Source organism: Bos taurus, chromosome 8, assembly GCF_002263795.3.
Source record: "Bos taurus isolate L1 Dominette 01449 registration number 42190680 breed Hereford chromosome 8, ARS-UCD2.0, whole genome shotgun sequence".
Taxonomy (NCBI): Eukaryota; Metazoa; Chordata; class Mammalia; order Artiodactyla; family Bovidae; genus Bos; species Bos taurus.
Genome location: NC_037335.1, coordinates 55,492,591 through 55,519,969, shown reverse-complemented (window position 1 = coordinate 55,519,969; position 27,379 = coordinate 55,492,591).

The following is a 27,379-nucleotide window of genomic DNA, read 5'->3' as shown; positions in this document are numbered from 1 at the left end:
GAAATAGATAATCTTTCTTTGGAATGACAGAAGACTGAAAAAAAAATTTTTTAATGAATGTTGAAGAAACGTTTCATCCATTACTGATCTTACAGCTCAGTTTCATAGCTGGCTATTTCGTGGCTGTTAGATTCACTAATGAAAGTGAAAATCAGACTCAAACACAATGAAGAGACTGTTCCATGAAGCCCAGGGAGCAGGCAGAGGCGTGGAGTGATTGCCTATTTCATGGAGTCAGGCTTGATCATCTTGGACACTGACTGAGCAGTCCTGGTGCAGAGTAATTGGCTGGGAGAAACTTGTAGGCAACATTTCAAGGAAAAGACTCCAGAAATTTAAACTGAGGAGTTGGTTCTATTTTTATTTCCCTTAAGAATGCCTGGTTTCCTATCCCTTGTGCAAGAGGCTACAACATTTCCCAATTAAAATAGAAAATGCTCAGGCTGGATTTACAAGGCACCAAATAACTAGATGAGAATCCTCCTCCCTGTGGAGCCCTGACCACATTCACTCAAATATCCAGAGTCTTTTGTCTGTAGCCTGCTAAACATTGGACTTTTAGGGAACACTGGAGATGTTTGAATGCTTGCATTCCCAGGCAGATGCTGTTGTTTTGTGTTCAGATTTGGAGAGCTGTAAGGAATCATTTCATATATGTCATCTAAGGTATCTTCATGTCATCTACTGATTGTATTTTTTTTTTTAACTGACATTTACTCTACCAACTAAACCAGTAGTTCCCAAATGTTTTGGTCTCAGCACCGCTTTACACTAGTTTGAGAACTACTTTATGTGGGTTGATATTTACCATAATAGAAATTAAATTGGCAAATTTTTAAAGTATTTATTAAACTATTATGAGATAGCAATAATAAACTCATTATAGGATAATATAAAGAACACATATTTTATCAACACATTCATATTGGCTAAAATAAAAATATTCAGTGTCAAAATGGCATTGTTATACATTTTTTGCAAATCTTATTAATATCTGTTTTACTAAAAGATAGCTTCTTCATTTACTCTATTGCGACATCACATGTCATGTAGCATTTGGAAATCTCCACACTATCACGACATAATGTGAGTGAAAGAGCAAGATAACTTTACAATCATGATCTTTTAGTATTATATTTTTGACTTCATTGGCTCCTCTGAAAGGAAGGAGTCTATTGGTCCCTGGATAACACTTTGAGAACTGATGAGATAAACAGACTTGAATAGAATAACGATTGGTTTAAGTATCCTGGTTCAGAACTGTGTTAGGGTAAGAATCTTGACTTGTTTCTCAATTCTTCCAAAGCTAGTTTCATTGTCACCACCTGAAAGAGGCTTTCCCTGACAATTCTCACTGAGCTAAATATTCCCCACTGAGAGTTCTGGAGTTTTGTAAGCTTTTTGTTTTTGTTTTTTTATGGAGTTGATTTCAACAGTAATTTAAAAATTTACCTCTTTTTTCTCCTCTTTATGTTGACTTGGTTGTCTCCTTCACAAGGGAATACACCTCTTAAATTTTCCTCTCTCGTCTTCTGCTATCTCCCTCATGTGTAGCGTGTGCCTAGCAGAAAGTCAGTATTCAATAATTATTTGCTGACTTAAGCAATGAATAAATTAGTGGTTAGTTTTCTTTCTCGCACTTTTATTTTGGTCTTTAGTTCTTTTACTGAGATGATGAGGAGACATGAGATCATGTGATCAGATGTTGAGTATTTGAGATAATGGTAGTACATATATTTTTATTCATATAGTCAAATAAACAATGTTTCTAAAGTGGCTCTTATGTGCTGCTCAAGTTTATAGGACAAAAACTCAGGTAAGTATCTAATCCCAGTCATAGCTCTGTATAACAAGGCATACCAAGAGAGGAAATGTAAGCTGAATTGTGAATAGAAAATGAAGTTGCTATGAGGAGAGAAGCAAGTTGCAGTCAACAAGATGAGTGAAAACCTGGCATACTAAATGAACTGCAAGGAAGTCAATATCAATGAGTCACCTAGGTTGCAAGAGGATTGCAGGGGACAGCTAAGGAGAAGAGTGAGATGTGAGGTGAGAGATATGTAGACCCCAGGGCCCCACAGACCTTGGTTCTTGGTTAAGGAGTCTGGACTTTATCTTAAAGGCAGAACATTACATGGATTTATTACACCCATCAAGAGAAAGTTGCAGGTTCACAGACATGGCCACAAAGTAGAGAGCCAGTGCCTCCCTCCATTCCATATCCTATTATGCATATCCGTAGCCCAAGGGAGCTCATCAAACTCTCAGCTATATTCATTCATGTTTATCTAAGCCTTTGATTTTATGAGACATAGCCCTGATGTCAGTTTTCTAATTGAAAGGAATTATTCTGCTTACCAAAACATTGGTAGGAAGTCGTGTGATGCTGCTAATTCAGAAGTAGGTACTATTTTGAGCTACCATATGACCCAGCAATCCCATTCTTGGGCATATATATGGAGGAAAACATGACCCAAAAGAATATGTGCACCCCAGTGTTCACTGCAGCACTGTTTATAATAGCCAAGACATGGAAGCAAAATAAATGTCCATTGACAGAAGAATAGATAAAGATGTGGTGTGTGCTGTGTGTGCTTAGTCGCTCAGTCATGTCCGACTTTTTGCGACCCCATGGACTGTAGCCCTGCCAGGCTTCTCTGTCCATGGGGATTCTCCAGGCAAGAATACTGGAATGGGTTGCCATGCCCACCTCCAGGGAATCTTCCCAACCCAGGGATCGAACCCAGGTCTCCTGCATTATGGGCAGATTCTTTACAATCTGAGCCACCAGGGAAGCCCAAAGAAGATGTGGTACATATACACAATGGAGTATTACTCAGACATTAAAAAGGATGAAATAATGTCATTTGCAGGAACATGGATGGACGTAAGGAGTATCATACTGAGTGAAGTAAGACAGACAGAGAAGGAGAATGATATCCCTTATGTGTAGAATCTAAAAAGAAATGATACAAATGAACTTACTTACAAAACAGAAGACTCACAGACTTAGAAAAAGAACTCATGGTTACCAGAGGGAAGGGATAGTTACAGAGTTTGGGAAGGTCATGTACTCACTGCTATATTCAAAATGGATAACCGATGGATATACAAGGGCCTACTGTATAGCACAAAAAAAGAAGTACATACTATTTTGCCAGTGTATGTTTCTTATTAATATAGAGGCAAAAATTCTAAACAAAATGTTTACAAATTAAATCCAGAAATATATAAAAATAATAGTAGAAAGCAAGTTATAATTTTTCAGTAATAAAAATTTGGTTTAACATTTGAAAAATCGATCAATGAAATTCACTACTCTTTTAGAATAAAGAGGAAAAAGTATAAGACTATCTCAATAGATGCATTAATATCATTTGATAAAGTTCAATATTTACTCATAATAAAAACTCACAGTATATTCAGAATAAATTTCTCCAATCAGATAATAGTTGTCAAAAATATGCAACAAAGATGCAAAAAATAATCAACCCAAGGTTGAACTACTGAAAGTTTTAGCCCTCAGCTTGGAAAGGCATGAAGATATCAGTTATCATCACTTTTATTCAAAATTCTATTAGGGGTCTTAGTCAGCAAGAAAAATAGAAGGTGGAAGGACTGAAATGAGAGGAGTAAATTATTTTATTTGCAGATGACATGACTGTATAACTGTAAAATCTAAAAACAATCAAAAGAAATTATTGTATATCTATATATTAGCAATAAATTATTATATATTAAAATTGAAAAAGATACATATACAATAGTATAAAAAACCAATATTTAGGGATATATTTAACAAAGGATGTACAAGATTTCTGCATAGATAATTTTAAAAGATCACTCAGACAAAATTTATAATATCTAAATAAATGAAGGGGCATACTACCCTTGAGAAAGAAAAGGTTTATTATTACTAAAATGTGAAACTCCCTAAAACTAAAATATCTCATAAACATTTTGGTGAAAATTGACAACCTGATTCTAAAATTTATACGGAAGTGCCAATGGCCAAAATTAGCAAAGATAACCTTAAGGAAGAAGAAAGAAAGGTCTTATATAGATAGTTTATTAAGATCACATGAAGTAAGAAAGCCTTCTTCAGCGATCGATGCAAAGAAATAGAGGAAAACAACAGAATGGGAAAGACTAGAGATCTCTTCAAGAAAATTAGAGATACGAAGGGAACATTTCATGCAAAGATGGGCTCGATAAAAGACAGAAATGGTATGGACCTAACAGAAGCAGAAGATATTAAGAAGAGGTGGCAAGAATACACAGAAGAACTGTACAAAAAAGATCTTCACAACCCAGATAATCACAATGGTGTGATCACTCACACTCACCTAGAGCCAGACATCCTGGAATACAAAGTCAAGTGGGCCTTAGGAAGCATCACTATGAACAAAGCTAGTGGAGGTGATAGAATTCCAGTTGAGCTATTTCAAATCCTGAAAGATGATGCTGTGAAAGTGCTGCACTCAATATGTTAGCAAATTTGGAAAACTCAGCAGTGAAAAAGGACTGGAAAAGGTCAGTTTTCATTCCAATCCCAAAGAAAGGCAATGCCAGAGAATGCTCAAACTAACGCACAATTGAACTCATCTCACCCTAGTAAAGTAATGCTCAAAATTCTCCAAGCCAGGCTTCAGCAATACGTGAACCGTGAACTTCCAGATGTTCAAGCTGGTTTTAGAAAAGGCAGAGGAACCAAGATCAAATTGCCAACATCCACTGGATCTCAAAAAAGCAAGAGAGTTCCAGAAAAACATCTATTTCTGCTTTATTGACTATGCCAAAGCCTTTGACTGTGTGGATCACAATAAACTGTGGAGAATTCTGAAGGAGATGGGAATACCAGGCCACCTGAGTTGCCTCTTGAGAAACCTGTATGCAGGTCAGGAAGCAACAATTAGAACTGGACATGGAACAACAGACTGGTTCCAAATAGGAAAAGGAGTACGTCAAGGCTGTGTATTGTCACCATGCTTATTTAACTCATATGCAGAGTACATCATGAGAAACTCTGGGCTGGATGAAGCACTAGCTGGAATCAAGATTGCTGGGAGAGGTATCAATAACCTCAGATATGCAGATGACACCACCCTTATGCCAGAAAGTGAAGAAGAACTAAAGAGCCTCTTGATGAAAGTGAAAGAGGAGAGTGAAAAAGTTGGCTTAAAGCTCAACATTCAGAAAATGAAGATCATGGCATCTGGTCCCATCACTTCATGGGAAATAGATGGAGAAACAGTGGAAACAGTGGCTAACTTTACTTTTTGGGGCTCCAAAATCACTGCTGATGGTGACTGCAGCCATGAAATTTAAAAGACCCTTAGTCCTTGGAAGGAAAGTTATGAGCAACCTAGACAGCATATTAAAAAGCAGAGACATTACTTTGTCAACAAAGGTCCATCTAGTCAAGGCTATGGTTTTTCCAGTGGTCATGTATGGATGTGAGAGTTGGACTATAAAGAAAGCTGAGCACTGAAGAATTGATGCTTTTGAACTGTGGTATTGGAGAAGACTCTTGAGAGTCCCTTGGACTGTAAAGAGATTCAACCAGTCCATCCTAAAGGAGATCAGTCCTGGGTGTTCATTGCTTGATAGGACTGATGTTGAAGCTGAAACGCTAATACTTTGGCCACCTGATGTGAAGAGCTGACTCATTTGAAAAGACTCTGATGCTGGGAAAGATTGAGGGCATAGGAGAAGGGGATGACAGAGGATGAGATGGTTGGATGGCATCACCGACTCAATGGACATGGGTTTGGGTAGACTCTGGCAGTTGGTGATGGATAGGGAGGCCTGGCATGCTGTGGTGCATGGTTTCTCAAAGAGTCGGACACAACTGAGTGACTGAACTGAACTGAAGTGAACTGAACTAAACTAGTATTGATGCAAATATGAATAAACAGATCAAAGAAACAATAGAGTTCAGAAACAAATTCACATAAATATGATTTTACAACAAATCATATTACATTTACATTCAAGGCAATGTAAAACAAAGTTATTTATTTTTTTATGTGGCAAGGTACAAAATTAATACACAGAAATCTGTGGTGTTTCTATATACTAACAACAAATTAATAGAAACAGAAATTAAAGAAATAATATCATTTGCCATTGCATCAAAAAGAACAAAATATCTAGGAGTAAACCTACCTAAGGGAGTAAAAGGCATATTCTCAGAAAACTGTAGGACACTGATGAAAGAAACTGAAGACAATACAGTTATAAAGGTATATTGTATATATGGATCAGAAGAATTAATATAGTTAAAGTGACCATACTACCCAAGGCAATCTTCAAATTCAATATAGATCCTATCAAAATACCAAGGGCAGTCTTCACAGAACTAGAACAAATAATTTTAAAATATGTATGGAAACATAAAAAAAAAAAACCCTCAAGTAGCCAAAACAAGTTTGAGAAAGAAGAACAAAGATGGAGGAATCACGTCCTAACTTCAGAATATTATAAAGCTTCAGTAATCAAAACAGCGTGGTACTGACACAAAAACTGCATGTAGATCAAATTTACAACAAGGGAGACAAGAATGTACAGTGGAGAAAGACAGTCTTTTCAATAAGTGGTACTGGGGATACTGGACAGTTACATGTTTTAGGACGAACCTAAAACATTTTCTCACACCACATATAAAAATAAGCTCAAAATGGATTAAAGACCTATATTTAAGACCCAGAAACCATAAAACCCCTAGAAGATAACATGCATAGGACACTCTTTGACATAGATTATGGCAGTATTTTTTTTTCAGATATGTCTCCTAAAGCAAAAAATAAACAAATGGGACCTAATTAAACATTTCTGCATGGCAAAGGAAAGCATCATCAAATGAAAAGACAAGCTCCTGAATGGGAGAAAATATTCGCGAACAATATGACTGTTAGGAGTTAAAATCCCACATGTATAAACAGTTACTTCAACTCAACACCAATCGATGAACAAACAATCCAATTTAAAAATGGACGGAAGACCTGAATAGACATTTTCCCAAAAAAGATATACAGATGGCCAAGAGTCACATGAAAATATGCTCAAAATTGTTAATCATCAGAGAAACGCAAATTAAAATCACAATGAGATGTCACTTCACACCTGTCAGATGGCATCATCAAAAGGACACAAATAACAAACGTTAGCAAGGGTGTGGAGAAAAAGGAATCCTTGTATACTGTTGATAGGAATATAAATTAATACAACCACTGTAGAACACAGTATGACTAATTCTCTGAAACTAAAAATAGAACTACCATATGACCCAATAATTCTACTCCTGTGTATATACCTAAAAAAGCAGAAACACTACTTGAAAAAGATACATGGACCCAATGTTTATAAGTGGCATTATTTGCAACTTATGGGAACAACCCAAGTATCCATGGATGGATGAATTGATGAAGAAGATGTCAGAATATATACAATAAAACACTACTCAGCCATAGAAAAGAACAAAATTTTCCCATTTGCAACAACATGGATGGACTTGGAGGTAAGTGAAATAAGTTTGACAGAGAAAGACAGCGTATGATATGGTATCACATATGTGGAGTCTGAAAAATAAAACAAACTTGTGAATATAACAAAAAAGGAAACAGATTCACAGACACAGAAAACAAAGTAGTGGTTACAAGTTGGGAGAGGGAAGGAGAGAGGGGGAAAATAGAAGTAAGGGATTAAGATGTACATTAACTATTATGTGGGTTTCCCAGGTGACTTAGTGGTAAAGAATCTGCCTGCCAATGCAGGAGACACAGGAGAAACTGGTTCAGTCTCTTGGTTGGGAAAATCCTCTGGAGGAGGAAATGACAACCCACTCCAGTATTCTTGCCAGGAAAATCCCTTGGACTGAGGAGCCTGATCAGCTACAGCCCATGGGGTTACAAAGAGTCATACACGACTTAGAGACTGAGCATGCATACAAGTAATTATGTATAAAATAAACAAGAAACAATGATATATTGTATAACACAGGGGGTATAACTAATATTTGATAGTAAATATAAATGGAATATAATTTTTAAAAATTGTGAATCACTGTGTTATAAACCCATAGTATGTAATAGTGTACATCAACTATATATTAATTTAAAAACATGAAAAAATTTACATTTAAAAATTATAAAAAATCCAAACAAAACAAACACCAGTGCTAAATCAAGTTGATATCCCTATTAAAATAATAAATGAATATTGATCCCTTACTCACACCATACATAAAGATCAATTCCAGAAACATCACAAAGCTAAATGTACAAGCTGAAATTCATACAGCTGCTTGGAAGCTGTAGAATTTTTTAAACCTTGAGTTAGACAGTTTTCTTAAAGAGAATACAAATAAACACTAGCCATAAAAGGAAAGATTGGTTACTTGGACTGCATTAAAATTCAGAACTAAGGTTCATCACATGACATCTTCAAGTAGTGAAAAGACTAGACAGAGACTGGAAGCAGATATTTGCTTTATGTGCATCTTCAACAAAAAGCTCCTATCATATATGGTGCTGGCGCTAAGTCATTTCAGTTGTGTCTCTTTGCAACCCCATGGGTTGTAGACTGCCAGATTCCTCTGTCCATGGGATTCTTCAGGCAAGAACACTGGAATGGGATGCTATGACCCATTTCAGGGGATCTTCCCGATCCAAGGATTGACCCCGCATCTCTTACATCTCCTGGATCACCAGGCGGGTTCTTTACCACTAGAACCACCTATACATACATATGTAACACATTATATTACATATATAACATATTATATGTTAATATATATCTTATATATATCAATAAGAAAAAACAGACAACATAATATAAATGTGCAATAATTTGAACGTTTTATGAAAAAGGATAGATAAATGACCGATAGATAAATGAAAAGACATTAAACATCATAAGGTACCTAGGAAATGCAAATAGAGCCATACATCCATGAGAATGACTAAAACAAACCAAAACCAAAAAACTCCAGAATATTTCAAAAATTTTATGTGTGTAGAGTAATTGGAATTCTCATACAACTTGGGAAACTCTACAGCAATACCTTCTAAAAATTGATAATTTGCTTATCCTTGATAATTTTCCTCTTAGATATATACCCAATAGAAATGCTACACATGCACCACAAAACATGTACAAGAATTTGCACAAGAGGCCCAAACTGGGAAAAATTCAAATGCCCTTTAAAAATGAATGGATACATTTTGATATACTAATATAATGGGATACTACACAGCAATAAGAATGAATGAATTACAGCTGTAATTCTACCTGCAACAGTGTAGATGAATCTCACAGAAAAAGACTGAGTGAAAGAAATAGACATAGATGAGTCTACACTATATAAACACTTACAAGAAGTAAAAAATAGGCAAACTGATCTTTGGTCATGAACTTCAGAGCTCTTTTGTCGAGAATGAGGTAAATAATGACTGGAAGGGGGTATGTGGGGGTGCTTTGCTGGTAATGATCAGTGTCTGGGTTGTGTGATGGCTATTTTTTATGTAAAATTCATTAAAATTTATATTTTAGGTTTGTACACTTGATGACTGAGCTAAAAAAAGAGTAAAACAAATCTGCTGTTTACTAACTAGAATGCAGGTGTGTATTTAGGAATCCCTTCTATGCTACTGATCTGCTTTATTACTCTTTGTCTCTGAAATACTTTTATTGAAGACAGACATATGTCTTTTATTGAAGGAATACTTTTATTGAAGATGTATCAAATAATGTAATTTATATCTAAGTTTCTTATAAAAGGGCCACTGGTACAGAAGAGAGCCTTGGATGCCAGGCCCCTTCCATGACTGGTAACAGACACGAGATACGTTGTTCAGTATAAATGGGGTTGGGGTTGGTCAGTCAGTTTGTTCACTCTCTTGAGTTTCTAAGTCTGTTGTTGCTTCATGTTTAGTTGATCTACTTTGACTCAGAATTGCTAATAATAAGTGTATTTTTAAATAAGCCAAAGGTAGGAAATAATACAAATAAGACTACCAAGTGGGATTTTCAAGTGTGAGGGTGACAGTGGCTTGGGGTGCCTTCAAAAGGCAAGCTCACAGGTGGGGTAACAGGGTGAAAAGATCAACCCACAACCAGACTGGATGGAAGCCCTCAGCCAGATAAACATCCCCACAGACAGGGCAACAGGCTGCAGTGGCGTGGCTAGTACCCAGAAGAAATAATGTTGAAAGGCATGTATGACTTCAGGGATGCTGAATTGAATGGATAAACCGTTCATTTATTCAGCAAATATTTACTGCATGTCTGCTCTTGAACAAGGACTATTTTAGGCACTGTTAGTGATTGAACAAATGCCATGTGGGGGACCACATCCTCACAGAGGCTATGTCATAATAAGAATGGTTGGTACTGATTCACTTAGCATTCCCATATCTGGGAATGCACTTCCTGTGCTAACGAGGATATGCCTATTTGTAAAAGCCATCTATTGCTGACTTGTACAGATGTGTAAGGGAATAAGGAGTCTTGACTGATTCATCCATATTTTTATCTGATCCCTCTATAGGCAATATTATGTATTTGTAAGAAATTTAGACAATAAATAGTGGCCATGAGTTATAGTAAATGCATCATCTTACATGACCTGTAGCAATGTCAACTGAATGCAGAATTTGCTTATATAGTACACAATGAATTATTCAACAATTTTGTGTTAAATGGTCATTTTTGGCAACTAGTCTATATATTTAATGTTTTTGTATTTTAAAACAAGTTTAAATTTAATTTATGCTTATCCTGAAATTATAAGTGTTGTTCTGATATGCCGCCTTTAGCAAAGCATGTATTCTTATGTATGGAAAATATATTTTTGAATGATAGAATGATTCTTTTAAACATGCACACACACACACATGACACTAATTATAACCAACACAATGGCAGTCCTGTGCAGACTGTATATTCTGAAGTATTTTCATTGTGCTTGAAGATCCAGAGATTTTGCAAATAAAACAGAGGCTATGGCTGTTTTTTTTTTTCAACACAATATATTAATAAAATAGGTATTTGTGCAAGAGAAGGGACTCCCAACCATAAGAATCAGAAACTAGCACTATAAAGTGACCACAGGCTGGGCTTGCCATCAGGCAAAGCTGAGAACAATGTGGACTCGGCTGTTCATGAACTGTGTGGTCTCCACCTGTTTACTGAAATTTGCTCACTTAGGCTCAGAAGGAAGCTTCAGTTTTTTTCTATGTAAAGTGGGAATTATAATAGTACTCATTTCGTAGGGTTATTGTGAAACATAAATGAGATAAAATACACAGAATTCCTATTATACCATATGAACTTTTAAGAAGAGGACTTTTAAATTTTAGGAGAAACCTCTGTGCCAACCATTTATTTCAATATTGTCTGCTGGTAGGTGTCTCTCCTTATGTAAGGTCCAGTTATGATAAAATACTTCTAAAATGCTACAGGATAGCTTTACATTTTCCCCAGAAAGTAGAAGTTCCTACAGTCACATCCCTACTTCTAACCTGTAGTATCTTGGGTGTCTCTTCCAGGTATAAATGAAAGAGATATTACTTTATTTGTAATTTATTTAATGGTTAAGTGAACTGATAAAATATGTTGAAGGGGTAGAGGCATTGTCAACTACAGTTAAAATATACAGATCTTTGGATTTCCTTGGTGGTGCATTGGATAAGAATCTGCCTGCCAATGCAGGGGACACAGGTTCAATCCCTGGTCCAAGAAGATTCCACAAGCTGCTGGCCAACTAAGCCTGTGAGCTGCAAGTACTGAGCCCGTGAGCTGCAAGTACTGAGCCCGTGAGCTGCAAGTACTGAGCCTGTGTGCTGCAGCTGCTGAAGCCCGCACGCCTCTAAGCCTGTGCTCCACAACAACAGAAGCCACTGCAATGACAAGCCTGTGCACCACAGTAAAGAGTAAATTCTGCTCAACACGACTAGAGAATGCCCACACAAAGCAACAGAGACCTAGCACAGCCAAAAATAAATAAATACAATTATAAAAAAGAAAGCAATTATCTTATTAAAATAGGCTTTGGTAGTCAAACCCAGAACTTTTTAGGAACCAATTATATATATAAGGATTCCCAGGTGGCTCAATGATAAAGAATCCGCCTGTCAATGCAGGAGATGCAGGTTCGATCCCTGGGTCAGGAAGACCCCCTGGAGAAGGAAGTGGCAACCTACTCTAGTATTCTTGCCTGGGAAATCCCATGGGCAGAGGAGTCCATCGGGTCACAAAAAGAGTTGGATGTGACTTAACAACTAAACAACAATAATATATATATATTAAACAACAATACATATTATATTGCTATAAGTAATTTCTGATTCAGGGTTCACAGTTAAGCATTTATGTAAAATTTAAACATATCTTTTCTTCTAGGGCTGACTTGTGTAGCTCTAATACTGCACCAAAGCCCATGCTCTACATCCATTTCTCATGTATCATTTGAATTATTTTATCTATGATGAATCTTTGGATACCAAATGAAAAGAAGAGTAGAAGTCTATCTTTTCAAGCTAATTCTTCTCTTTTCCTGCTATAGGAATTAGACAAAGCTTTCTTTTCCAAAGTGAAGATTGTTCTTTATAAGGAGTCCTTAGTGCTCCTTGACTACTGGTTGAAATCTGGAGGCATTACAGAATCTTTCATCCAGTTGAATTAAAAAAATAAAAGATTTGTGAGGGGCAATGTAACAATTCATTTCTGACTTTTTTGAGAGTATTTCTTTGTCAACAAATGTACTGTCATTAGGAACTGTCTGTCAGTTCATGCTACTATTTCAAAAATACCACTGTCTACATAGCTTCAATGATGAACATATATTTCTCATCGTTTTGGAGGCTGAGAAGTCCAAGATCAAGGTGAGGCAGCTCTGATGTCTGGTTAGGACCACTTCCTGGCTTGTGGATAGCCACCTTGCTGCAGTATGCTCATGATCGGAGAGATAGAAGAGGGAGAGAGAAAAAGGGAGGGCAAGAGGAAGAGGACGTGTTTTCTTAAAAGGGTACTAATGTCATTATGAGGGTTCCACCTTACAACTTAACGATCTCCCTAAGACCCTCATCTCCAAATATACTACATTAGGGACTTAAGCTTTAAGATATGAATTTGGCAGTTCATAAAAGGAACATTACCACCCTGCCTGCTTTCCTTACGTTTCCACTTCCTTCTGGTAAAACAACCAAGATTTTGAGCCACTCCCCCACTTCTCCCCCCATCCCCCGAGGTGGCACTTGTGGTAAAGAAACTGCCTGCCAATGCAGGAGATGAGGAGTACCACTCATCACATCATATGACAAAAATTGGTAATAGAATTATTGGCAACAGTTGCCTTCTCTCCACTCTTCCACTGATTGAGAGTGGGGAAAGCAGGAGACACAGAGAAGTAAATGATGCCTGAAATGAAACTGACTTCCATCTAGCCAAGGTTTATCTAATTTTGTATATTCTTTCTCCTGCTCTTACTCTCCCAGAGTTGACTTTGCAGTCTGAAGATGCCATTTGAAATGCTTTTTGAGTGATGTCAAGTCAACCTCGAGATCCAAAGTAGCTTTGATGTTGTCAGAAAATGTTGGCCTGCTGGAGTTCTAGCACACCATGCTTGCCACAGAATGTGAACAACTTAACTCCAGGTAATCTTTGCAAAAACTCATAGAGAAATTAAATATAAAAAGAAATACCTTTGATAACAGAAAAGAATTGGTATCTTTCTAAAACGCTCATCTGGAAGACTTTCCAGTCCTTCTTAAGAAATACGTAGGCATTAAATTCAGTTCTTATTTCAAACAGAACATTTATATGTCGATTGCGAGAAAAATGTAGAGGGGGGCAGTTGACTTGAATACCTTATTGAACAATGTGACAAGAATTTCTAAATATACAAACTAACCATGGGATGACCTTTTGAAACTGAAATGCATAGGTGTGGATGACATTTTCTCATTCAGTTACTCATTTTGAAATCTAAATTAAAGCACACACAGCACCAAATTAAATGCCTCCTCCCCAGAGTGAATATCCCAATCATTTATAAATAAGCAACTTAAACACCCAGTAATCAACAAACATCAACATGTAAATACTTTGTTTTAATAAGTCATAAACATTAATAAGCACATGGCTGAAATTACTCCTGCTGAAATCATTCGTCTGCAACCTGAAATATCAAAGAAGGGCTGGAGAGAAATAAAACTGCTAAATTTCATTCTGAAAACATTCATGTGAGTTTGCATAAATCCTCTTTATTTTCTAGTGGATTTTTTTTTTCAAGAATTTTTTTTCCCTCCCCCTGCTAGGAGTCTTATGAAACTGAAATGTCAAGTGAGGGTTGCTTTATATCATGTTCTGTCAATCAAAGGAAGGGAAGCTTTATGCATCTGTTGCTAGTATATTGGCACTTTTTGAAGAGTGTTTCGGTGGGAGCGAGAATAAATAAAGATCCTTCAGGCACTTTCTCATTTATGGATGAGGAATCAAAGCAGTCTGAAACTTCATTTTCAGCCTGATACCCTGAAGATTGTTGGCTGATAATTCTGGATGGAACAGCTTATCTTGGAGGATTAGGGAGAACATGGCCTTGCTATTACTTCTGGCTTCAGCCTATTCAGCTGGGTAGACTTTGTCACACAGTATCTGGGCCTTTACATATGTCACTAATCTTATCTATATCTTTTCAGCTCTTTCTGTTGGAGCTGTGGTTTCCTGTGCCTAAACCTCACATTTCTTCATTACACCGCCTGTATAGGCATTAGCCCTCACTAACAGCCTTTCTACACCATGTCATTCAGTAATGGCAAATTTTGTAGATGTGATGCTTTCATGAGCTGTCCGGGGTAGGGTTTTATCCCAAATCTTGAGACTCTCAGCATCAGTTATATTAAAAAGCTCCCAGTAGTCCCCAAACAAACTCATTTTTCCTTTTTACCAAATCCGCTTAACTAAATGAAATAATCTCCACAGTATATTATCTTTGCAACCACTGAAGATAACGTGTAGGTCTCCATGTGTGCCCGCGCCAGGATGTCACTTGTTTCCCACTGGTATGAGACAGTCACTCACCCTGAAACAAATACATGAATTCCCAGTGCATGCAGGACATCGAGAGGCCACAGACATGATTTCGAAATTGACTCGGTCCTCAAGATGTCTACAGTTTAGTAGAGGAAATATGAACTCACAGAAATAGCTATGCAGCAAGGTAAAAATCATGCATGCCCAAGAAAGAAATATAAAGCACTTGGATAGTTCCTAAGAGGCAGATGTTGTTGTTTAGTCGTTAAGATGTATCTGACCCTTTGTGACACCACTGACTGTAGTCCTCCACGCCCCTCTGTCCATGGGGATTCTCCAGGCAAGAATACTAGAGTGGATTGCCATTTCCTTCTCCAAGGGATCCTTCAGACCCAGGGATTGAACCCACATCTCTTGCATTGGCAGGTTGATTCTTTGTCGCTGAGCCACCAGGGAAGTCCCTAAGAGGCAGGTGAGCAAGAGGAAAAACCTAAGAGGGCTGGGTGAAGGAGGTGACTTTTAAAAACAATGAAAGTAGGACTTCCCTGGTGGTCCAGTGGCTAAGACTCCGTGCTTCCAATGCAGGGGGCCCTAGTTTGATTCCTGATCAGGGAACTAGAGCCCACATGCTGCAGTGAAAAGTTCACCTGCCACAGCTAAACATCCTGCATGCTGCAACTAAGGCCCAACACAGTCAAATAAATAGATAAATAAAATAAAACAACAAAAGTCTGAATTGTTATGATGGGAAGTCGGGAATTCTTGCAATATCAGCCCAGTTACTTTCAGAATAAGGGATGCAAGTCAGAAGTGGTAATGGAATTAGTGACGGAGGCCAGAAGAGATCTGTATGACTGTTCCTTGCCCATCTATTCTCCACTTTCCTCCCAAACTAACTTCACACTTAGCTAGGCACACTTCTCCCTCGAATACAGGCCACATTTTTGCAGGATGTGTGGCTATATGCCTGTTTGGTGGTCATTGAGATGTAAATGGAGGAACTGTCTTTAAAGGCAAAGGGTGAGCCCTTCTTTTTTTCTGCCCTTCCAGTTCTAGGAATGTAGATATGAGGGCTGTAATATATGGCACAACATTTCCAAAACTTTGGGGTTTTGATGGGGTTATTTGGGGCTTTGTCCCCAGAGTGCATATGTATTCTTCAGTCATATGCATTCTTTCTCCTCATCACTGAGGTTCTTTTGTGGGCAGTTTTGAGATACCTCCGAAGAGAGCATTTCTGATGGTGAGAAAGATAAATGACTGCGTGCCAATTTAAGCTAGCATGTTACTTTTCTGTCTAATTTATTTTTTTAATCTAATTTTCCAGATTGTAAACTCCTTTAGGTAAGCACAATTCATCTCTCAAAGCCCCAAATACCTACCACATGACAGATAGTCCTTTGATGTGAACTAATTTGTGGAAAACAAGTTTTAGCTTCTGTTCCTGGGTACCAGTGAATGGAGTGGGATGGAGGTGGGAGAATGGCCTTTCAAACAACCTTAGGTAATATGCCAGGTGAGGACAACACAGTCAATATTAGCAACACGCAGGATGAATTTCAGCAGCAGGGCTTTAACGGCAACCTTGCAAATAGATTCCCCAGATACTCTGACACTTGCAGTTTGAAGTCATTAACCATTGTCCACACTTCCTATTTCCACAGGAAAATTCTAGCCTCTCTGAACCTAGTCAGGAGCAATATTCCCTCTAAGCTGTTAGCCACAGTGCCTGTATCAGCCCTCAATTACCACTGCCTAAGGCCTATATTTGTAATCTGCTGCCCACTCAGCACTCCCAGCAACACACATACCTAAAATGAAAATAAGCCTTCAGGCCAGTACAGCATACTGATAAGAAAACAGCTGAGTTTTCAGCTCAGGAGCTGCACAACCAATTCCTCTATGGTGACAGGAGAATCCAAGAGAAGGGTGATGTTCCTAAGAAGGGTGAAAATCCAAAAAAAGGCAACCCTAATGATGAAAAAGTGTATGACTGCGCGCGCGCGCGTGTGTGTGTGTGTGTGTGTGTGTGTGTGTGTAGGACTGTTCTCATACATATTGAGGGAACAGTATAGTCACTAGATACTTTTTTCCCTTAGACCTAGTTTACATAAGAGCTGTTCCTATAACAATTATTGGCATAGAGAATGGATTTTGCAGACATGAGATGTAGTGCCTGAAAATAGTTCCTTCTGCTCAGATGGTTCTCTCTTACCTCTTCTTTCTCAAATCCAACCTTTCTGTGTCAATTCCTGCTGCCCACGTTGGCTTTCAGCCCATAATTTGGCCATTGTTTCTCTCTTTCTTAGTGCACACTGACAGAATGTTCCAGCTGGCCTGGACTACTGCAGTCTCATGTCCCTTGGTCTTTGCTTTCTCTACAGCCACCGTGACACTGAGGGCAGAGCCTCCTTAGCTGTGGGGAGGATCAAGCAATACCTTCCAAGAACCGCTGAGGCTAGGACAGACAAACACTCGTCTCTCTTTATGTCCTATGCTCATAATTTCTCTAAACGAGCTCCACTGGCCACCAGTACAGTTGGAGTTGTCACCCTAGGTCAGACTCCTTTGTCATCCCTGACTGAGGTCATGGGAAATGGGGATGGAGGAAAAAGGTGGGAGAAGGGGATCAAGAGTATGAGAGGTGGATGGATCAAGGGGCCTTAGCCCTGAGGCTAAGAGGCTACAGCACATAGAAAACCCCAGCTACAAAGGAGGCCTACCACAGAAATTTGACTGTGAATGAGCGTGCGTGACTTGGTATAACTTGTGCTATGTGAGAACATGTGTCCTTAGATGTGATAGGGAGCAAATTACACAAAATCAACATTGGGTACTTGCCTGATAATCCAGTGGCTAAGACTCTATGCTCCCAATGTAGGGGGCCTGGATTTGATTTAGTCAGGGTACTCAGTCCCACATGCAGCAAGTAAGATCGAGTGCAGTCAAATAAATAAATAAATATATATATTTTAAAAGTAATAAGTACTGATGTGTTGATAGATTTCTTTAACTCTGCCTGCAAGCTCTAACATTTCAATTCAACAAGTATTCTCAAATCCTACTAAACTGCAGTCATGTGCCAGATGCCAAGAGCACCATAATGAATAAAGTACAGTCCTGGCCTTCAGCAATCTTACAGTTGATTTAGAAAAATGGAAGTATTTTTTATACTTTCCATATTACACGGTAAGGGGTAAGAGAGAATTTTGTGGGGACACAGAAATTCTATCCTACTTCCTCTTGGCTTCTAGCTCAATTTCTCACAAGACACTGTTTCTTTCACTGAGGCACATCCTGCCAGTGGCATATCCAACAGTCAACACTCTACTTCCTCCTTGCTAGTGGAATCCTAGTTTTGTTTGGGCCAAAGTGATAAATGCATTGTGGACTGAATGCTTGTCCCCTTCAACCCACTATTCATATGTTGAAGCTTAAAGTTCCAGTGTGGTGGTATTTGGAGGTGGGGCCTTTAGGAGTTGTAATTATTTCATGAGAGTAGAGCCGTCATGAATGAGATTAGTGCCCTTACAAGAAGATTCATGAGAGAGATGCTTAACATCTACAAACCAGGAAAAGGGTCCTCACCAGTTAGTCGGTCTACTAGCACCTTGACCTTGGACTTCCCAGTCTCTCCAGCTGTGAGAAATACATTTCTGCTGTGTAAGCCACCCAGCCTATGGTATTCTGCATTAAGGGCAGGCATGCACGAAGACAAATGATGATTGATATAAGCCAGTCATAACAATTGCATTTTCCTTTTAATTCAAGGATTTGACCACATGGCCCAATTTTAGCTAAGGGATATTCTGCTGAAGGAATTCTGGGAAAACATTTACTTTCTGACAAAAGAGACTGATATAAGGGAGAGTTTGTTGGTGAATCATCTTCCCCTCCTTTCATGCTGCAGACAGTATCGTGAAGACATGATGCTTAGATCCATGGCAGCAGTATTAGGAGTATGAAGTATGAACCATAAATATGGAAAGCCAACATGCTGGGAACAGAGGAGCAAAGGGATGAAAAGAGTTTGGGTCACTGATGATACGATTAAATGCCTGAACAGGCCCTGGAATCTCTACCTTCAGATCTCCTGTTAACTATACTACAAAATCCCTTGTAGTCCAATTTGATGTTAGTCAACTATTTCATTTCTTGCAGCTCAAAGTTAATAGTCTTGTAATCCTCTTCCTAATGAACTTTAGTGACACTGTGTGGCTATCAACCATACAGATGAGTCAGCTACTTCATCAGTTTTGCTGCTCTGTAGCAAGGATCTGCAAACTATGTCCTATGGGCCCATTGCCTGTTTTGGGGTGACCTGTGAGGTAGAAATGGCTTTCACATTTTTAATGGTTGAAATAAAATTCAAAACAAGAATAGTATTTTGTGATAAGTGAAAATTATATAAAAATCAAATGTCAGTGCATATAAGTAAAGTTTTATGGGAATTTAGTCATACTTACTTATTTACATATTGTCCATGGCTGCCTTCATGCAGAGGGGAGGATTTGAGTCAAAGCAAATGGGCCATAAAACCTAACATATTTACTCTTGGGCTGTTTACAGAAAACATTTGTAGACCCTTGCTCTACCACGTGAAGCCCCATTCAAGTCAGTGTAATTTGACTGTATAATTAGGCATGTCAGACTCTCTTCCTTCCATGCCCCTGACCATGAGGCTTTTCTCTGTTGGAAATGTCCTTCTCTAGCCTTTCTGAATATATCACTATATTGAGTTTATAAAACACTTTCACAAATATTATTTTACTTGATCCTCACAAAAATTCTTTGGAAGATAAAGCAGAGATGATTATTATTAAAGAGGAAACTGATGCCAGGATGCACGCAGTCCAGTAGCAAGAATTTTGGAGCTAGACTGATCAAAGTCAAATGTTCAAAACTCCACTCAATAGCTCTGTGACTTTGGATGAATCACTTAATTTTTCTGAGCTTCAGATTTTCATCTGTCAAATATAGATAAAATACTCCATGCACTCTATGTTAAACCTTTATGTGGCTTGCATAACTTCCCAGAACTACAAAGAACTAAGGCTAGAAGTTGGAATCCAGTTGATAATCTCAAGCTATGTACAAATTCACAGGTGGTTCTGAGAAACATTAGGAAGATAAATACCTATTCAAAGATAAATAGGAAAATATCTCAGAATTTCCATTTCTTAGACTAAAACTGATAAAGGAGTTAGGAAGCTACCTGCTTGCCTAGAAAAATAACATCTTAAAAAAAAGAGAGAAAGTGAGAGAGGAAAGAGATTACCATGTTCTCTTTCAACCATAGTACACACGTATCACATAAATTCATCAGTGGTCTTTAGTGGGTTTCAAAATGGTGAGCATGCAAGACCCGCCAAGGCTTTCAACATTTCTTATGTGGTATTCTAGTTAAACATACAGCAAAATAAAAGAGCCAACTTTTTCACTGAACTCCTTGGTCTTGAAACCTCTTTTCTCTTGCCCAAACTACCTCTCTGTCAGCCTCTGGCTCTCTCCTAACTCCCACAGCATATTTCGAAATTGCATATTTCAATCACCTATACGTGCTAACTGAAGCTGAGTAATGAGTGTCTGGAAGGTTTGCACAAGGTTATTAAAAGTTTCTTAATCTGCCACCAACTTCTCTTTTAATATTGTTTGTAGATTTCCTAAAGCACAGGAATAAATTCCCTTGACCCTCTTACTCATTAACTTGGAGACTATGGCAGAAAATCAAAGGTACAAGGCTGTTAGGGTATTTGGTCTCTTTTAATAACCTCATGACTATAGCACTGAAAAGATAAGGCTATCAGGGCTGTTGATCAAAAAGACAAGAGAAGGCAACTAGAGCAACAGACACATCATTATGCAAATAGTGGTTTTAAAACCATTGCCTCTCAATTCATTTCCTAACACTGTTGTGTCTTTTTTTTTTTTTTTTTAAATTAGGGGGGCATTTTAATCACAAAACTAGGATGGAGAAAATGGCAACTTTAGAATATCTTCATAGTAGGACCTTGAGGTGACGATCTAATTGGGGGTTGACAATGGGTGCATTTATCTTAAAGTTGTGTGTGTAGAGTAAGCACAGGATTTTTACTTAGGTTGTTTCTATTGCATGAAGAAAACAGGAAGAAGTGAATTTTATGGCAAAAAATAGGGTTCGTTTTTAAACTCTCCATTTGTCAGCTGTGAGTATGTGGACAGGTCATTTAATTTCTTTGGGATCTGATGTTCTCATTCATAAATTGAAAATAACACCAACATTAAAGTGATGTCCATCTTCCCTTGACTATCTCCCTGTGCTTTGAATAATTTAATCCTTACAATGTGGTTTTGAACTACTATCCCTATTTTACAGGTGAGAAAAACGAAGCTCAGAGATTTGTGTTCAAGATTTGTGTCCAAGTTTTTATGGCCAGTAAGAGCTGGAATGAAGACAAAAACTTCTAAGCTTATAAAACAGGGCTGCCAGGAGGGTCTGGTGAAAAAAAAAAAAAAATGTGCTTTTCCAAACCAAAATGCTAGTCCATAGACCCCTTTTCAGAAACTCAATTCAGAGGGTTTTGCCTAGAAAGAGAAATTGGTTAAGAAGTACATTCTAAACACATTCATGTTTTGGGGAGTGAGAGAAGGGAGTTCTGTGTGTTCTTTTAAATGTGTAAGTAATAGAGAATAAATAGAACATGTCCTTTTGGTTTGTTTAGTTTTCAAATCATTCCAGTGCAATTTGCAGTAAAAACTGCTTTCATTTTTAAGTGATCAAAGCAGTGCATGATCCAATCAGGTCAACAACTGCAACAAGCCAGAACAATGCAAACATGCCTAAGCTCCCTGTTTACTAAAGATGTCCACACAAGATAATAGTGTGCATGTCCCAGGATATTTAAAGAAAAATAAATATATACTGAGGAAACCAGTTCCAAGATGACTCTGAGGCAGGCGAACATCTGAAATGAGCAATTGTCATTTACTGCCTTTGTTGTTTTAAATTAACATTGAGAGGAATACTTGAATTTTATTCTTTATTTTTTTCCTTCCCTCCTCTGGAATTCTCTTCCTTTTCCCCAAAGGACAGTTTACTGCTGAGGAACCTAATTTTCTTTGAGTCATAGAGGCCTTTATTGGCCATGGGAGGGAACTTCTGCATATTAACAAAATGCTCTGGCTTCTCACGTGTCCATCGCGGTGTCAACAGGGCAAGAGGACTCAGCCAAAGGTTAAGCAGGCCAGCAAGGGCTCAGCTCTCAGCATTTGATTTCTTAGTCACACCACATCCATTGGTTACTGCCCTGGAACAGGATAATGGCTGCAGTGTGTCTGCTTGCCAAGTACAAACAGTGCTGCCCTGTGGAGGACAGAAGTAAAAATTAACTTTTGGGGGGACTGTATTATTTGAAATTTTTAATCCAACTCTTTCAAGCAGTTGCATTTTCATATTCTCCCATGTCCCTTGCAAAAACATTTTAATTAATAGAAAGCCTGTTATCATGGAAGGTTTAGGCCTAAAAGGACATGAGGGATTGCTTTAGAGTCAATGGATGTTAAAGGCCAGCGTAATGCCCAGTGCTGGAGAAGGCAATGGCACCCCACTCCAGCTCTTGCCTGGAAAATCCCATGGACGGAGGAGCCCGGGAAGCTGCAGTCCACGAGGTCGCTAAGAGTCGGACATGACTGAGCGACTTCACTTTCACTTTTCACTTTCATGCTTTGGAGAAGGAAATGGCAACCCACTCCAGTGTTCTTGCCTGGAGAATCCCAGGGACAGAGGAGCCTGGTAGGAGGCCCTCTATGGGGTTGCACAGAGTCGGACACGACTGCAGCGACTTAGCAGCAGCAGCAGCAATGCCCAGTGCATAGCAGATCCTCAATCAGTGGTCACCATTATCAGGAAACTGAACCTGAGAGAGGTAAGTAGTTGACCTAGGTTACAGACTTTTATCATGGCAGAGCCACTGCAGTCTGTGTCTTTGATGTGGGCATTACTTTCCTGCTATATTTTCCACCTGGACATTTTTTATTTCAAAATTATTCTCTGTAGATGCCATAAAGGAACCACTTATGAATGAATTTTCTGGAAAGCTTGAGTAAGACAGTATATCATTGATTTCCATTCTTGATGGTTTGTGAAATCTTGCTGCAAAGTACCCTCTAGTAAGTACTCTTGATAAGTAGGAGAGAACAATGGTTAGGGCCACAGGGACTGGATCTGGTATGATTCTCAATACTGCCACTTTCTGCTAGCTTTGTAACTGCAGGGAAGTTGTTGAATCTCTTTCTGTCTCTGATTTCTCCTCTGTAAAGTAGGACAGTTAGGACTACATTACAGGGTTGATGAAAGCGTTAAATGAGATTATACAGAGAGCACTTAACATAGTATGTGAAAAGCAGTAAAGTGCTAATCAAGGAGAGGTGCTATTAGTATTAGTTTTTTGTTATGTTAGTCACTATTACAGAAAAGCATTCGGCTAAAGTGTTTTTTCCCAGGGTTTGGTTAGATAAGTGCTAAGACCCCTTCTTTACGGGGTGTTTCATCTATAATCTCATTCATGGCATCAATTTACTCCTGGTCATCAGGGTATCCAGTGACCAGTAGGAAATACTTTCAAACATGACTGAAGCTGTTGAATAAATGAAATCAAGAGGGGAATCAAGAGTATAATTTGAGAAGACAATGGTCAATGTGTAGGTGTCCAGAATAGGAGGAAATATTTTATTTACAGACAGATTGAGGTATTAAGTCCAAAGTTGATGTTGCCATTACTTAAGACTTTCCCTACTGTAAAACTTTTCTGTTTTTTTTTTTAGGGCAGTATCTTGGAATTTATTATCTCATGCAAATGAGGAATCCAAGATTTAGGCAGGAGTATATCTTAGTGATCAAAAGACAGCATTAAGTCCTGGATTCTTTCTCTCTAGCTCTTGGTTTATTTTATTCTGTCTCTTGGTTTCTATTTCATGCATCCTGTTTATGACAGCTCAGGCTAACATACTCAAAGCCCCAAGTCCAGCAGAAATAAAGCATGTTTCTCTCCTGTTGGTTCCAGCAAAATCTTGGCATCAGTTTGACTCTGACTGGGGCAGGTGCCCATTGCTGATCTATTTACTGAGGCCCAGGGGAATTGAGATTGTTATGGGTCAGGCTTGTGTTTCATGCGTATCCCTGGCTCAGGTGTTGGCCTACATGGACCAGGAGTACAAGAAAGATGGTTCTCCAAGGAAAATGTAGCTTTTGTTCTGAAGAGATGTATTCTGGACAGACAAAAATAACACATGTTCACTCTAGCATCCAAGTTGGAGAAAGGTATATTACTGGACCTGTCCCAAATGGGTACCATGTCTATGTATTTTGCTTCCATTCACAGTCATTCTTTCATTTTTAAATAAAAAAGCTCTTCAATTTCTCTGGCTCTCAGGCCTGCAATCTTCTCAACTGTCAAGTCTTTAGCATCCGCTGCTGTAACCATCACCATTGCAATTGCTTGTTAGCAGCGCTACTATGAGGAGGGCAGAGCTGTAGCTAGTCAGTAAATCCAGCCAGCCATTAAGTATACATATCACATGCCATCTTCATTATATAATGTTGGAGCTCAAGAGACCCCCCCCCACCCCCGCCAAATGGTAACTTTTCATACCCAAGTTCAGAAAGCACTAAAAGAGAAACTCAGGACTTGAGCAAAGAGAGATTAAAATGTCTCCCTTTTCAACTAGTGAGGTTTAGGGAGTGCAGATATATGGTCTTGCTTTCACTCCCCTGAGCTGAACATACACTCCAAACTGAAGGTCTCCCTTGTGGGTGGTAGATCCTGCCCCACTCAACTTACCTCAAAGAATAAATAGTGCAGACAAATGGAAATGTGTCTTCTCTGTAAGCAGGCAAATCACAAAGAGGAAGAGAAAAGGCAAGGAACTGGCTTAATAACTCTCAACTATTCCTTAGCTAACATTATTCTAACTCTCCCTGGATCAAGATTTCTCACACTTGACATGATTGATATTTTGGATCAGATAATTCTGTGTTGTAAGGGGCTGTCCTAGGAGGATCCTGACCTCTATCCACTAGGTGCCAGTTGCATCCTTCCTGCCCCTGGTTATGACTCATGTCTCCAGATGTTGCCAAGGCAAAATCATCCCTGGTTGAAGAATCACCACTCCAGAGTAAAAGGGAGAGGGCAGAAATGTATTATTTTGATAGGGCTTCCACTTGGAGGGAACATTGGGGTGGGAAAGTTTACAGTAGCTCTCATGAAATGAGTAAAACAAAACAAAACATACAAAAAATCAGCACACAAACTCAATGTGTTTCTTTGTGTAAAAATCGTCTCTCCCCCATACCCAACCATTAGTACTGGTATGGAAGTGAAGAAGGGTAAGAAAGCATTCAACATTTAAATATGCTCATTTATATGCCTGACAGTCTTAACAAGTCTCAGGGTTGTAGTACTTTTAAAAAAAGAAGAAAGAGAGAAAAAGAGGAAGAGAGAGAGACAGAAAAAAAGAAACAGAAAAATAATAGGTTCTTGGAATTCTAGGAAAATAAATCAGTGCAATACCTATTTATCAGTGACTTAAGTAAATAAGATAGGTCAGAGGTCATTAACTCCATATGGAAACCAGGAAATTGGATTCATGAAACTGTTCAGAAAAATGTGCCAGCCACTGTCAAGATTACTATAATCTAAATTTTGAAGTTTGAAAGAGAGGTTAATTTGATATGAAGTTGTGGTCAAGAAATGTGTGACTCTCAACAGAAATGCCTGTACTAAAATTTCTGAATTCACAAATTTGGGGATTCCAAAGGTCTCGGTCTGTATCCCTCATGAATGTCAAGTATCTACTCTAATTACATATAATTACATATATTTTCATCAATTTATCAGTTAGGTCTGCAACACTGCTGTTGTTTCCCCTTCACCTTTATTCATGTTGCTTTTTAATCAGATTTCAAAGCATTTCACTAAGATCATGTCTGATTAAAACCTAATAAAACTAGTATCAGGAAAACGTCTGGGATAAAAGAGATACCATATAATCCCAGTTGTCAACAACGCGTTTTTTAAAGTCAGCAAATTACTCCGAGGTCTGTTCCTCCTAGCAACTTCTGAAGAATCTGGAAACCTCAGCATAAGGGAAGACTTTTGTTCTTTTAGGGGAAACACTGGTGTTGTCTGTAGGTATGCCACTGGAAGAAAAATGAATGCTGAAAGCCTCCATTACTTTTTCTCTTTAGTTTATAAACTCCTGATGCTTCATTCTCCAGACTTTCTCACTGTTTGGGATGGGCACCATAAAGTCAGTAAAAATAATAATTATACCTTGTATTTTCAATGTAGTATTAACTTTTCAAAGTGTGTTTTTGTATCTATTTGAGCTTCCAGACACCAGGGAAAGGGTATTATTAACTTTATTTTTATAAGAAGAAATGGAATTTCAGAGAAGTCTAAGATTTCCTGAATAGGCCCTACAGCCAGCAAACGACTTGTAGCTCCCAGGGCCTGCTGCTCACATCACCTTTTCAATATGCTATGCTATGCTAAGTCACTTCAGTTGTGTCCGACTCTGTGCGACCCCATAGACGGCAGCCACCAGGCTCCCCCGTCCCAGGCAAGAACACTGGAGTGGGTTGCCATTTCCTTCTCCAATGCATGAAAGTGAAAAGTGAAAGCGAAGTCGCTCAGTCGTGTCCGACTCCTAGCGACCCCATGGACTGCAGCCTACCAGGCTCCTCCATCCATGGGATTTTCCAGGCAAGAGTACTGGAGTGGGGTGCCATTGCCTTCTCCGACCTTTTCAATAAGCATTTCCAAGTATCTCAACAACTTCCTGTCAGCCATATTTAAGTTGACGTCAAACTGGATCATCTATTGTTTAGAGCACTGGCTAAATGGGAAAGCCCTTGATAAGGATATAACGGGTGAATTAGGGGCTCTCTGAACATAGCTGGTCAAAAGGAAACATTTAGTGGGTATGTGGGGGTACAGTTCATTATTTAATAATTCCTTCACTTGGCAAATATACACTGAGCAGATACCACATGTCCGCAACCTTTTAGGTATCTCAAAAATACAACATAATTAGCCTTTGTATAACAACAGAAAAGATCTCGGTTTTAATCTGAGTCTATGATAGTTAGGACCTCACTTTGCCGCTCACAGAATTGATGTCTCATGGGGCATATCCATCAGGAGGCTAACAGTGTGTGCACTTAGTATATGCCGGGCATGTGCTCAATTGCTCAGTCATGGCCGACTGCGACCCCAGAGACTGTAGCCTGCCAGGCTCTTCTGTCCATGGAATTTTCCAGGCAAGAATATTGGAGGAGGTTGTCATTTCCTACTCTAGGGGATTTTCC